Source organism: Nyctereutes procyonoides, unplaced genomic scaffold (genome assembly GCF_905146905.1).
Source record: "Nyctereutes procyonoides isolate TBG_1078 unplaced genomic scaffold, NYPRO_anot_genome, whole genome shotgun sequence".
NCBI classification, from domain to species: domain Eukaryota; kingdom Metazoa; phylum Chordata; class Mammalia; order Carnivora; family Canidae; genus Nyctereutes; species Nyctereutes procyonoides.
In genome coordinates this window covers 12641776-12654095 of record NW_026575132.1, presented here as the reverse complement: position 1 = coordinate 12654095, position 12320 = coordinate 12641776, and positions in this window count along the sequence as shown.

Sequence of the window (12320 nt, the reverse complement as noted above, 5' to 3'; positions counted from 1 at the left end):
TTTACTTCATTGGCAAACCTAACATGAAATATGCCATACTTGCTTTTCCTTTGGGTTCATTGTCCTTAGGAGGGTGCTATTGTATTCCAAGGATTGATGGGATTTTCTAGTCACTATTTTTTAAATTAAACTATCCAAGTTTAGTTGGGTTGAAACCAGACCGTGGTTTTCAAAGAGCAGACAAATTGAGACCAGACTATATTCTAAACTCCCCCACATTCTGGTTTCATTATGTTCTTGAAACCCAGACCAATTTTATGAAAATAGTTGATAAAAGTGGGCTTGATTCTTAGCAAACCTGACCCAGTTAGAACCTTAGGTTGGATTAAAATCGGCTTTAATTTTGGGGTGCAGTGCTAACAGTAGAAGTGAAACTAAATATGTGCAAATGTGTAAGAACTGAAGAGGAAGAAAAAATTATTAAGTGATAAATTTATTAACCCAAATCTCCTAGCAATGAGTGGACAATAACTGGTAAGAAAATATTTCCAGTTCTAAAAGCCCAACAATTACTCTAAGATCATAATTCTAAAATAACTTTTCTGATTAAGTTCAAACTTTCCAAGAACATTTACCTTTTATCCGAAACTGAACCATGAGAAATTTCAAACTAAAAGTCCTCATAGACTGCTTGCATGAGAATTATGTTTTCATGATGGAACTACTGAGTAATCATTGCCATTTACTAACTATACAATACTGAGGCAAGAGACTAAAAGTCACTGGGGCCAGAAAAGAGAAGGAAGAAGAGAGAAGGGGGCAGGAGGATGAAGGAATGAAAGAAGAAAGTAGGATGGGAGGAAGGAAGCCAGAGTAGACAAGGGTTGTTAAGACTAGGCATTCCCAGAGCAAATCAGTTCTGACCAAACCCGTTGGAAGCAGAATACTGTTAATGTTCATCCAAGTGCTTCTCAGAAACATCATTTTCCTTGGTGTAGCATCTGCCATCTGGACCAATCCCCAGGAGCTCTAACTCCAGGCAATCACTGAGTAATTGTGCCAATATTGATACTCAATTCCCACTGTTATTATCTCTGTAAGCCGGGGTTTCTCAACTTCAGGACGATTGACATTTTGGACCAAAATGGGATTAAACATGAAAGGGTCTTATTAGGAGAAATATCCGTGAAAGAAAATGGGAAGGGAGATAGGAAAAGCTAGAGGAACTGTCAGATCATTATGAAAATCTGACCCCTAAGGGAAGGAGAGTGGGAGGGAAGATTGGGTGGAAGCATGCTAGACCCCTATGCAGTCTAAGAAAAGTTTGGCAAGACTGTCAAGGGTCCTTGAGCCAAGGTGGACCATCTGGAACAAGCTTGCTTTAGAATTCCTACCACTCTCAGTTATTGGCTAGGAGCTAGTCATGGGAAGAAAGACCTCAGCAGCACAGGGCAATGGATGTCAGAGTGCAGCAGCCTGAATCCCTGGTCCATTACCCTCCTTAAGGTAGGGGGGTTATGAGGCTCATTCTCATAGCCTACTCCTTGTGCCATGTATACCCACTTCACTTAGGTTCAGGCAGCTTCTCTTCCACATTCCCTGTAGGCCTTTCATCCTGAGGGAAAAACTCAAATGAGGGAGGTTAATGGATGAACCACAACCCTCACCACTGCAGTTCATCTCAAGACCATAACTAGTCTTCTTCCTCTCCCTCCCCCAGTCTCTATTCTAAATTTCTTCCCCATATCCTCAGCTATCACCTCAGCAGATCTTGGTGGCTTACCTCTTGATGTGACCCAAATCTCCATTCCTGATGATCTGAGCCCTTGATAATCATATCCTTCACAGCTCTGGGTGACAACACATTTTTTTTTTCTTAGTTACAGTGGGTCAAGAGTACCAGGACACATCCAAGTAGATCATCTGTGTTCCACCTCTATTCCTCCCTGTCCCATTGTGTAGAAGTAGCCCTACCTCCCTCACTGATCTTTGTCAATTGCCTGTACTAGAGTGATGAGTCTTCTTCCTCCCAGCTGGTTAGGGAACACAGGATTTCCAAGGTATCCTCATGACAGCCATGATCTGTAGTTCTTTGGGAGCCTTGCTGTGTCTTCTAGCAAAAATGTGCTCTTCTTGATTAGCAGAGACAAAAAGCACAAAACCTCCCAGTGGGTCAATGGGAGTGATGGTAAATGGGCTCAATTCTTCTTCCACCCCTTCATTCCTTGATTCATGTTCCCTTTCTACTGGGTACACAGGACCATAAAGGAGTCTCTGATTTAATAAATATATTGCATCCTAAAGGATGACACTCTATCCTCTCAGGGTGTTTTTTCCAAGCTGACAGTTCAGCTGCTGCTTTCAAAGGACATTGCTGCACTCTGTGAGGCTGACTGCCTATGGGTACAGTATGTGATACAAGCAATGGACACGAGCCCATTCCGGCACCACCTTCGATGTGAAGTGGTTCCTCTGGTCAGATGATATTAAGAATGAATTATTCGCATGTGGATCAGGCATTCTAGAAGTCCCTGAATAGTAGTGCTGTTATAGGGCTCTGCAGGCAGATATAGCAAGTCTATCCTAATAGCAGGTATCTGTCTCTGTGAGAAAGAACCACCAGCCCTTCCAGGATGGAAAGGTCTCAGTATAGTCACCTTGTCCCCAGGTAGCCAGTTGGTCTCTTAAAGGAATAGTGCCATATGGAAGGCTCGGTGTTGCTAAAAATTTGGACATTCATAGATAGAATTAGCTAGATCTGCCCTGGTAAGAAGCCCAAACTACTGGACCAACATCTCACTCCATCTTTTCTACTCTATTCATGTGTCCATTGTACCAGTGCTGGGGTAACCAATGATGAAGTCTGGTTAACGTCAACTGGCCAAATAATTGTATCCACTTTGTTGTTCAGTGCTCCTTTCATGGTGAATGCTTTCATATGGACATTAATGTGTGAAACAAAATATTTATGCTTTGTGCCCACATCCAAATGTTTAGTTTCAAGATTCTTCCCCAGACTTCCTTATCTCCAATCTTCCAATCCTTTCCTTCCAAGTCCTTTATCAGATACCCAGAACATTGGCCACTTCCCAGGATCTGTAGTTTCATTTTAGGCCAATTCTCCTTCCACATAGAATAATGACTGGGAGCCTGGCTCACAGATCAGCGCACTGGGAAAATCCCTCCTCCTCCCTATCTTTCAAGGCCATACCTGAATGAAGCCCTAATGTAGCCACTGCCAACATCCAGCCTTTACCCAAGTACCAGGCAGAGCCACCCATAAACAAAACTTTGGCTTTTTCTTCCCCTTTCAGCTGGTCATATTGGAACACCCATTTGACAGTAGGTACAAGCTGGGAAAGTGGCACGGGTACAACTGTGGTGGATGACACGGAATCTGGGCCGTCTGCTCAAGCAGCTTACTCATGTCTGCTAGCTATTCTTAGGCTCAATCCCAGATATACTATTCCCATTTTATGATAGACTGATTTGGGGCCATGTGACTTTATAATCTGGTGGCTCTAGGCTCATTATGGGCAGTTTCAGCTGCACAGTCACTACATCTTTTGGAGTCCAGTAACAAACCAAAAGCTATTTCTCAAAGAGTAATGCTGCAAATGCCATGAATTACTCCAGAATCCCAGCAGTCTGAATTATGATTCTCGTGCTAGAGCTTGTAATAAACTCCATACTGCATCTTTTGCCACCACTGATACCTTCTACACCATAGGACCTCCTGAGCCATATGACCCAAGTGACAAGGCTGATTGTACCACATTCTGGACATGCCATAATATGCTTTTCTGCTCTGAACTGTGCTCAAAGCTATCAGCCTTCCATGTAACCTGAGACAGAGCTGAGAGCAATATCTTTGATGTGGGGTGTGTTGCCTCTAGAACTCAAAGAAGCCTACCAAATACTGCTTCTTTTTTTTTTCATTTTCTTTTGTGTGTGGTTGTGATAGAAAATGCAAGATACAATAATTTGTCTTTCACTTTGAAGGGGCTATTCCAGCATTTCTCTGAGCATAGGACCCCTAAAATCTTCATTTAGGTGTCTGACCCTGAATCTTCACCCCTATTAGGACATACATAGTTTATCAAAGCCCTCATAATAGCCACCTCTTGTTCAACTGTCATGATGTCATCATGATGTCATCTATGAAATAGATCAGTGTGATGTTCTATGGAATGTCCAGGTGGTCAAGGCCTTTGCAGACTATACCATACCAGAGGACAAGAAAAACATAGGGGAAAAAACAGAACTGAGGCAAAACTGTAAAAGAGTATTATTTTCCATCCCATGAGAATGCAAACTATTTCTGATCCTCTTTTCTAACTGGAATGAAAAAGAATGTATTCATCAAGACAATAGCTATATACCATGAGCCTCAGACCTTACAGTCTACTCCAGGAATGACTCCCATTCTGGCACAGAAGCTGTACTTGAGACTGCTATTACTATGGTAGTCTATAGAACTGTTGGAATCTATCCAGTTTCTGAAGGGACTAGACAGGTGAATTAAATGGAGGCATGGTAGGAATCCCACACCTGCATTCTTTAGATCTTTAATGATGGCACTAATCTCTACCATCCTTTCACCCCAATATATGATATTTTTGGAATCTGTTATCTTGGATGGGGAAGAGGGGTGGTAAATTTCAAAAGTTTCTACTTGGTCTTCCAATGATAACTCGTATTCCATGGACCATAACCCTGTGTGGGGGTTTCTCCAATTTCCAAACATAACAATGCCAATTTTGTAATCCTCCAGGACTCTATTTATCCCTTGGCCCCCATAGGCCCTCACTCTAACAAAGGGTGCCATGATGATATTTTGCAACTCCAAGTATTGGTCATCTCAAACTTTATGACCACTTACTCCAATGATGAAAGGGGGATAACCAGACATACTGAGGATTAATGGACACAGTCTCTTGGGAAAAGAACCGATGGAATTGTCACAATATATTCATAGCATGGTGCTAAAAAGTCCATCTTCCTAATCACCTGGCCACCTCTTTTGTCAGTGAGTTCCAGATCTGAAAATTGGATCAAGTTGAGGAATCAAGTGAAGGATTGCAACTTTTTATGGGAGTAATTTTCTTCAGCCTCCTGATCCTCCACTCTTGTCTTTGTTTTTTCTTGTACTTGCATGGCTTTCCAGAGTTCTATCATCCCTAAGAATGTTAACAAGCCCAGCACTGTGACTACCTCTCTTACCATAATCTCTAGTATACAGAGGAAGCAACCAGTGATGTTGGTGCCCCTCTCCCAGCACATTTCTTATCCTCTGATGGATCTTCTGGTCTCATAGAATATATCCATTCCATCATGCCCACCTCTTCAGTTTCTTTATTCCTTCCTTTCCATATGCCAGGGCAACTTCATGAGTGTTGGCAATTGCATTATCCAGCCTTCTAAGAGCCACCCCAACAATGAGTTTGTCCCATCCCCTAATAACTTCACTAGGGTATTAAATTCCATCCCTCAAGAAAGATCTCTTGAGTCAATTGATTCTTTCTTACCCCATCTTCTATTCCAGACCCCTTTATCAAGCACCTTCAAAATCTAATCACAGTATTCCCTTAGCTCCTAGAAATACATGATGACTAATAGTAGCAATTCTTTGGATATAGAGTCTCTTTACTTACCAGGCCCAGCATAACCTCAACCATAGTACACTATCTTAACCCTAGTTAACGGCTTGACTAGCAAGGGGAGAGGGAACAGTCCTGAAGGTGGCCCTGTTTTGGAGGTGAGATTTCTACAACATATTCCAGCACCATAGAACCACTAGCCTTACTATTGAAGGTGGGACACCTCTGCAAGCCCAGAGGATTTGGGAAGGCTTCAGAGTCAACACCCTCAGGGCACCATCCAGATGTCTTTATTCCATATTTATTCCAATGTGTATTTTTCCAATGTGTATTTATTCCAATGTGTATTACACATTTTTCCACCAGATCCCTAACCTTTGTATAACAGACCTTCCTTGGCTGAACATTCACATGTCTTCAGAGCTCTTTGACTCTAATGAGTAGGTCATCAATCTACCTCTCAGCTACATCTAGTCTACCTCTCAGCTATATCTTCCCTTCTACTGCAGAAGACATAGGCTTCTTTGAAAACTACCGTGGAAGTTCTCTGATTCTCATACATAGTAATGCTGCTTCCTAACAGTCCTCAGTCTGCCAGTATTTTCCTGAAGGACAAGTGCCTACTTTTCCCATGAGTACTTTTCCCTCCTCCCTCATCTCCACCCCCAATAGATTTATTACTCCTTCTGCCACTGCTGTAACCTATAGATACTTCTATCAGTATCCACAGTGCTCCATTGGCTTTGTTCATTTTCAGGTTTTCTCCCCCATATTCCATTCCTTAAAGGCAGGGACCATGTCACTTTTGTCTTAATGTCATCAGCATTTTGAATAGTGAATACACATGTAAGAAATAAATGAAATACTTCGATTATCTCTGAGAGGACAGGGGGTAAAAGTAGCACAGCTTTATATTCTCCCCTCCTTCCTTATCTGCCCTCTTTTCATTTCTTTCCTTTGGTCAGTCAGCACACTCAGGTATCCATCCACCCTATCACTGCCTTCCATTATGGTGGCTTTTCAAGGGCAGCAATAAACCCTTTCTAAAAGTGTAAACAGTCTGAGTTCACATATTTTGGGGGTTCTGGGCAGTTATCAAAAATCAAACAACTATCCCAACAGTCATGCACCTAGATTTCTTAAAAATCTAGATATGAAATATCAAATTGCAAAGACATATGGATGCCAAATCAGAACTTTCCATTTTGATCTGGACACAGCCCTACTTTTACTAGGAAGCTGGGAGGAATGTTGTTAAGGATCACAGCTGCTCTTATGAATTTGCAGCCTCCAAAGTGCATTAGAGTTGACAGCACTTGTTGAGCCTCCAATATACATATGGAAAAGATCCTTAATGGGTTCCAGATATCCATGGAAAGAAACTTTCAATGTCTTTGGGCTGAAAAATGAATTAAATAATAATAGAATACTACTCTTAAGACCCCCTGCATCACAACCTCTTCACAGGTGAAAGCAACTCTGACATGAAGTCATAACTCCCATGGACACACACACACACACACACACACACACCTGGTCACACACACAAAACACCTCAGAAATGTTCTCTCATTCCCAGAATAGTGAGCATGGAGTGCAGGAGGGAGGCTCCAAGAAGAAACACCCTCTGCCTTTCCACCTTTACACCTACATTCCACCTACATTCACCTTTCCACCTACATTCACCCCCAGTTCTAAGTCCTTAAATGGGTTCAGAAGAAACATAAGACTTATTCTATCCTTGACTGTGGGCTGCTACTTAACATTAGAAATGCATGAGGAACTAAACTGGGTCTGCTGGAAGGAAAGCAATTACAGGCATTTATTTGTGAGCCGAAAATACGTTGAAAACGTATTAAAATGCGGTATCCTAGAATTTCAGTGGTTTTTTTTTTCCTTCAGAAAGAAGGAAAAAGGAAAGAAAATATGTTTCTCATTTCTTGATTTGTATCATCTGGAGTAACTGAATACTTGTCCAATAGACTTCCTCAGTTCTCAGGCTCCAATAAAGTTGAAATTAAAAGAAATTGCACTAACTCAGTCTTCCTAAAGCTTTTAAAATTCAGGGTTATTGAAACTATGTCTATAAAACAAAAGAGAGTCTTTAAACCAAGTCTGGTCAGGAGGGAAGGGGAAGGAGGAAAGGCTGCCTGATATGAGTCCTGTTTCTCCCCTTTGCTCTACAGCCCCTCCTAGCCAGTATAGTTGAGTCCAAGGTGCTTCCCTGTTAAATAAAGTCACTTGACTATGTTTAGTTTCTGTCCAGCCTCATTTGGTCCTAAAAGAGGGATTAGTCTGAATTGGACATAAAATTACAAGGACTACTCATACACTACAGACCTACCTGAAATTAGATGTATTGCCCCAACTCTTGCCTTCTTGACCAAGATTTATTACTCATTTGTGTATCAGGTAGTCTAAGCTAGGGGAATAAAGAGACTATAGGAAAAGTTTCATGAAAATACTTATGCAACCAGATATTTATATGCACATATACATAGTATATGGGTAATAAATGAAATGAATTTGATTTTTCTTTACACAAAGTTGGTGGAATATGGCTGATGACTTGGATATAGAAAAGAAAGAGTAGACATGATAAAAAAAATCAGTGTGAAAGGAGATGAGAGCAAGAAAGCACTCTGTTAAAAACTTATGTACCAGCAAGGAACATGATTTTATATATATATATATATATATATATATATATATATATAGAGAGAGAGAGAGAGAGAGAGAGAGAGAGAGAGAGAGAGATGAAGGAAGGGGTTGGAGTGATGTAGCCACAAACCCAGAAATGCCAAGGCAGCTGCCAGAAGCTGGAAGAGATGAGGAACTGATTCTCCCTTATGACCCCTAGAAGGAGAGCAGCCGAACTAGATTTCCAGCCTCCAGAACTATGAGAAAATCCACTTATGTTAGGTTAAGCTACAAAGTTTATGGTAATTTGTAAAAAATAGCCTCAAGAAATTAACACACTTGAACCTGAAAAAGTTCCTCCTTTCTTCCTCTCCATGGCATACCTGGATGGATAAATGAATGAATGAATGAATGAACAAGGAAAGATTCTCTTACAGAGAGAAAACATGGACATCTAATAATGACTATTTGAAAGGCTATTATGTCAAGAGAGGGAGATGAAATTAAAATGTATCGAATGTCTGCTGTATCAGCTACCATGCTAGATGATTGATGTATATTACTTCATTAATCATCACAAAATACCTAAAGATATTTCTGCCCTGGTTCTATAGAAGTAAGTTTCAAAAAAAACGAAGTAATTCCCCATTATCCTATAGGAAGGAATAGACATCTATAATGGCCCTGAGTGTGTGATGAGACCCAAAAGATGAAAGACAAGGCAGAAAAATTCAATTTAGAAAGCTGTTCTTTGTATTAATAACCAGAGCTATCCAACAATGACATATGTTGCCTCAAAAAGCAGATAATGGCCCTGGGTATGTTCAAGCAAAGGCAGGATGATAATTCATTTGGACACAAAACAATGTCTGAATTAAAGGGAGGTCTGTGTAGATACTTAGATGACCTCTGAGGCTCATCCCAACCCAAGTTCTTTGGTTCTAGGGTAGAGCTGGGAAGCCATTGAATGAACATCTTTGTTGAAGGCTTAATAAACAGGTGAATTTATTCTTATAGGCTGTAAAATCTAGTAGAGAACTAGCCACCCATGTTCCAAAATGGAGCCAAAGTTGGCATGAGAGCATAGTTCCTCCTGAGGACCATTCTCTCCCATCTTTGAGCCAGTGATCCATTTTCCCTTTCCCTCCATCTTGCAAGGATCAGTCCTCAGCATTAGCCCAAACCTCCTCCCTATCTCCTGATACACACCAGGATCCAAATGTTCAGAAAGCTATTTTGAAAGTTATCTGAGCCTTATAAAGCATCACTCAGAGTGTTTTAGGCCCAGTACATAGTCCATGAAAAACAATCTTCCCTGGAGATAGGGCTTACTCCATAATTACTTGAATATACTGTATGTATGAATAATTCTTTTCTATTTTTTAATAAAATCTCTGAAATGAACTTATTATTTACTTCTTTCTCCCAAACACGGACTACAGAAAATAAGATGAGTAAATGAAGAGTTCAGTTTGACTTTGGATCCCCATTCTGATATGACCTCTGCTTCCTTTCAACATTCAGGGATACTTTGTGCTTTGTGTTTCTCTTGGCAACCTTATTTAATTGAGCTCCTAAACTGCCTTGTATTATTGCTATTTGTCTTCTTGTCATAGTCTCCCTATGTGATCATGAGCTACTTGGGAGCCAAAATAAATCTTATTTTTTAATCCTTGAAGTACCTTTAACACTATATAGCATGCGCTAGTTAATTGAACTGCTCAAAGTGTGGCTATAATTTTTATTTTTATCTGAATCTAATTATATTTCATTAACAGATAAGAATTTCTTGGCTATAGAGTAAATAGTACCTTCTGAATTCATATCAAGGTGATGACCTCTCAGCTTGGAAAAACTAACAACTTACTATATGCAGAAATCATTACAATCAAGATTTTAAGATTTTTCTTTGTTGTCTATCAATTTAAACATTTGCACTTTTTTTCTCAGACAAACCCATGTTCTTAATGATTGTTTAGGTTTTTATTTTATTTTCTAAATTAACACTTAACAAAATCTACTCTTTTTCTACTTCATGTGCAATTCTATGAATTTTTACACATGGATAGATTTATATAACCATCACTACCATCAAAATAGAGAACAATTTCCTCATCCCAAAAAACTCCCTCATACTATCTGTTTGTAGTCATGCCCTCTGCCCAAACCTAACCATTAGCAACCACTTTCTCTGGCATTATAGTGTTGTCTTTTGGAGAATGCCAAATAAATGGCATCATACACTATGTAACTTTTTAAGACTGGCTTCTTTCACTTAACATAATACTTTTTCAATTTATCCAGTTGTGTATATCAATATTTGTTCCTTTTTATTGCTAAGTAGTATTCCATTGGATGTATGTACCATAGTTTCCCCATTCATCTGCTAAAGAACATTTAGGTTGTTTCTACTTTTGGTGAACAGAGCTGCTGTGAATGTTTAAGTACAAGTTTTTGTGTGAACATAAGTTTTCATTTCTCTAGGGTAAATACCCAGGAGTGGGATTGCTGGGTCATATGGAAAGGGTATGTTTACCTTCATAAGACAATTTCAAACTGGCTGTACCATTTGGCTTTCCCACCAGCAATCTATGAGAGTTCTGACTACTTTGCATCTTCACTACCACTTTGTATTATTAGCTTTTTAAATTTTAATCATGATAATAGACCAGTAGTTGTATCTCATTGTTTTTAGGTTTTTATAACATTTATAAATGGGATAGTTCTATTAAAGTTGGGGGGGGATCCCTGGTGGGCTCAGCGGTTTAGCGCCTGCCTTCGGCCCAGGATGTGATCCTGGAGTTCCCGAATCGAGTCCCACCATCAGGCTCCCTGCATAAAGCCTGCTTCTCCCTCTGCCTGTGCCTCTGCCTCTCTCTCTCTCTCTCTCTCTGTCATGAATAAATAAATAAAATCTTTAAAAATAAATAAATAAAAATAAAATTGGGGGGGTATTGAGCAGAATACATGGGCTCATAGCTATTTTTATTTACCTTATTTTCCAATATCCCAAGTGTATAATATAGCACTCCCTTATAAAATATTTCAAGGTTGAGCTTAGAACTGAATAATCACATTCTAAAACTATATTTAAAGCTTAACTAATGGTGTATAGTACTAGAGCAACTAGATGTTCCCACTGAACCTAAGCAGAAATCATAACTGGACATAACAGAAAATGCAGTAACCCCAGCACAGGGAAAAGGGGTACAAAATATAGAGGAGGTAAGTCAACTTTTATGTCATAATTTCAGGGGTGGGTTCTTCTTCCAGGCCCCTCACTCCCTGCACTGCAGCCATGCCTAGCCAAATTCATTCCCATATGAGAACTTTAGCACATTCTCTCCCCTCTGCTGGAAGTGCTGGTTCCTTCTTATCACTCAGATTTCCACTTAAATAACATATCATCAATGATATCAATGGCACCCATCTTATTGCAGGCCCACAAGTCACTCTCTATTTTCATCATAATGCTTATCATTGCCTTACATTATCTTATTTATTTATGATCTGTCTTTCCTTGTCAACTCAATAGTTCCAGGGTCCAGAACAATGCTTCATACATAATGAACACTCAGTAAATGTGTGTTGAATGAGCGGGTGACTGAATGGATAAATATGCGTATAAGAAACTTTCTTCCTACAGAGACTGTGGGGGGATATGTTACTCATGGTACTTTAAACCTAAGCCCTGACTGTAACTTAGTCTTCACATCTTTGAGGCATTGATGGGAAGGGACAAACAAACTGGAACTATCATTTCAAGATCGTAAGCACTTTTCTGTCTTGTGGAGACTCAAACAAATCTTTGGTATAGACCATAAAATCATTTGAATTAAGCCTTTCATTTATAGAACAAAGACCCTAATCATAAATACACATGTCTTAGATGATATCACACCAGAAAAGCAAACTGCTTCTGAGAATGTAAAAGGTTGTCTGTAGGGTGAGCAGACCATGTTTTCTTTGAAGAAACGTTTCTCTTCTAAGAATGAACTTGGATGATGCTGGGTCTGCATACTTACTCTGGTTCCCATGGAGCAGTGTTTTGAATGAAGACAGACACGCAGAAGCCTACTCCTAGGACCTTGAAAATGAAGAATTTGTAGACCTGATTTCATTTCATTTTAAGGGTATGTG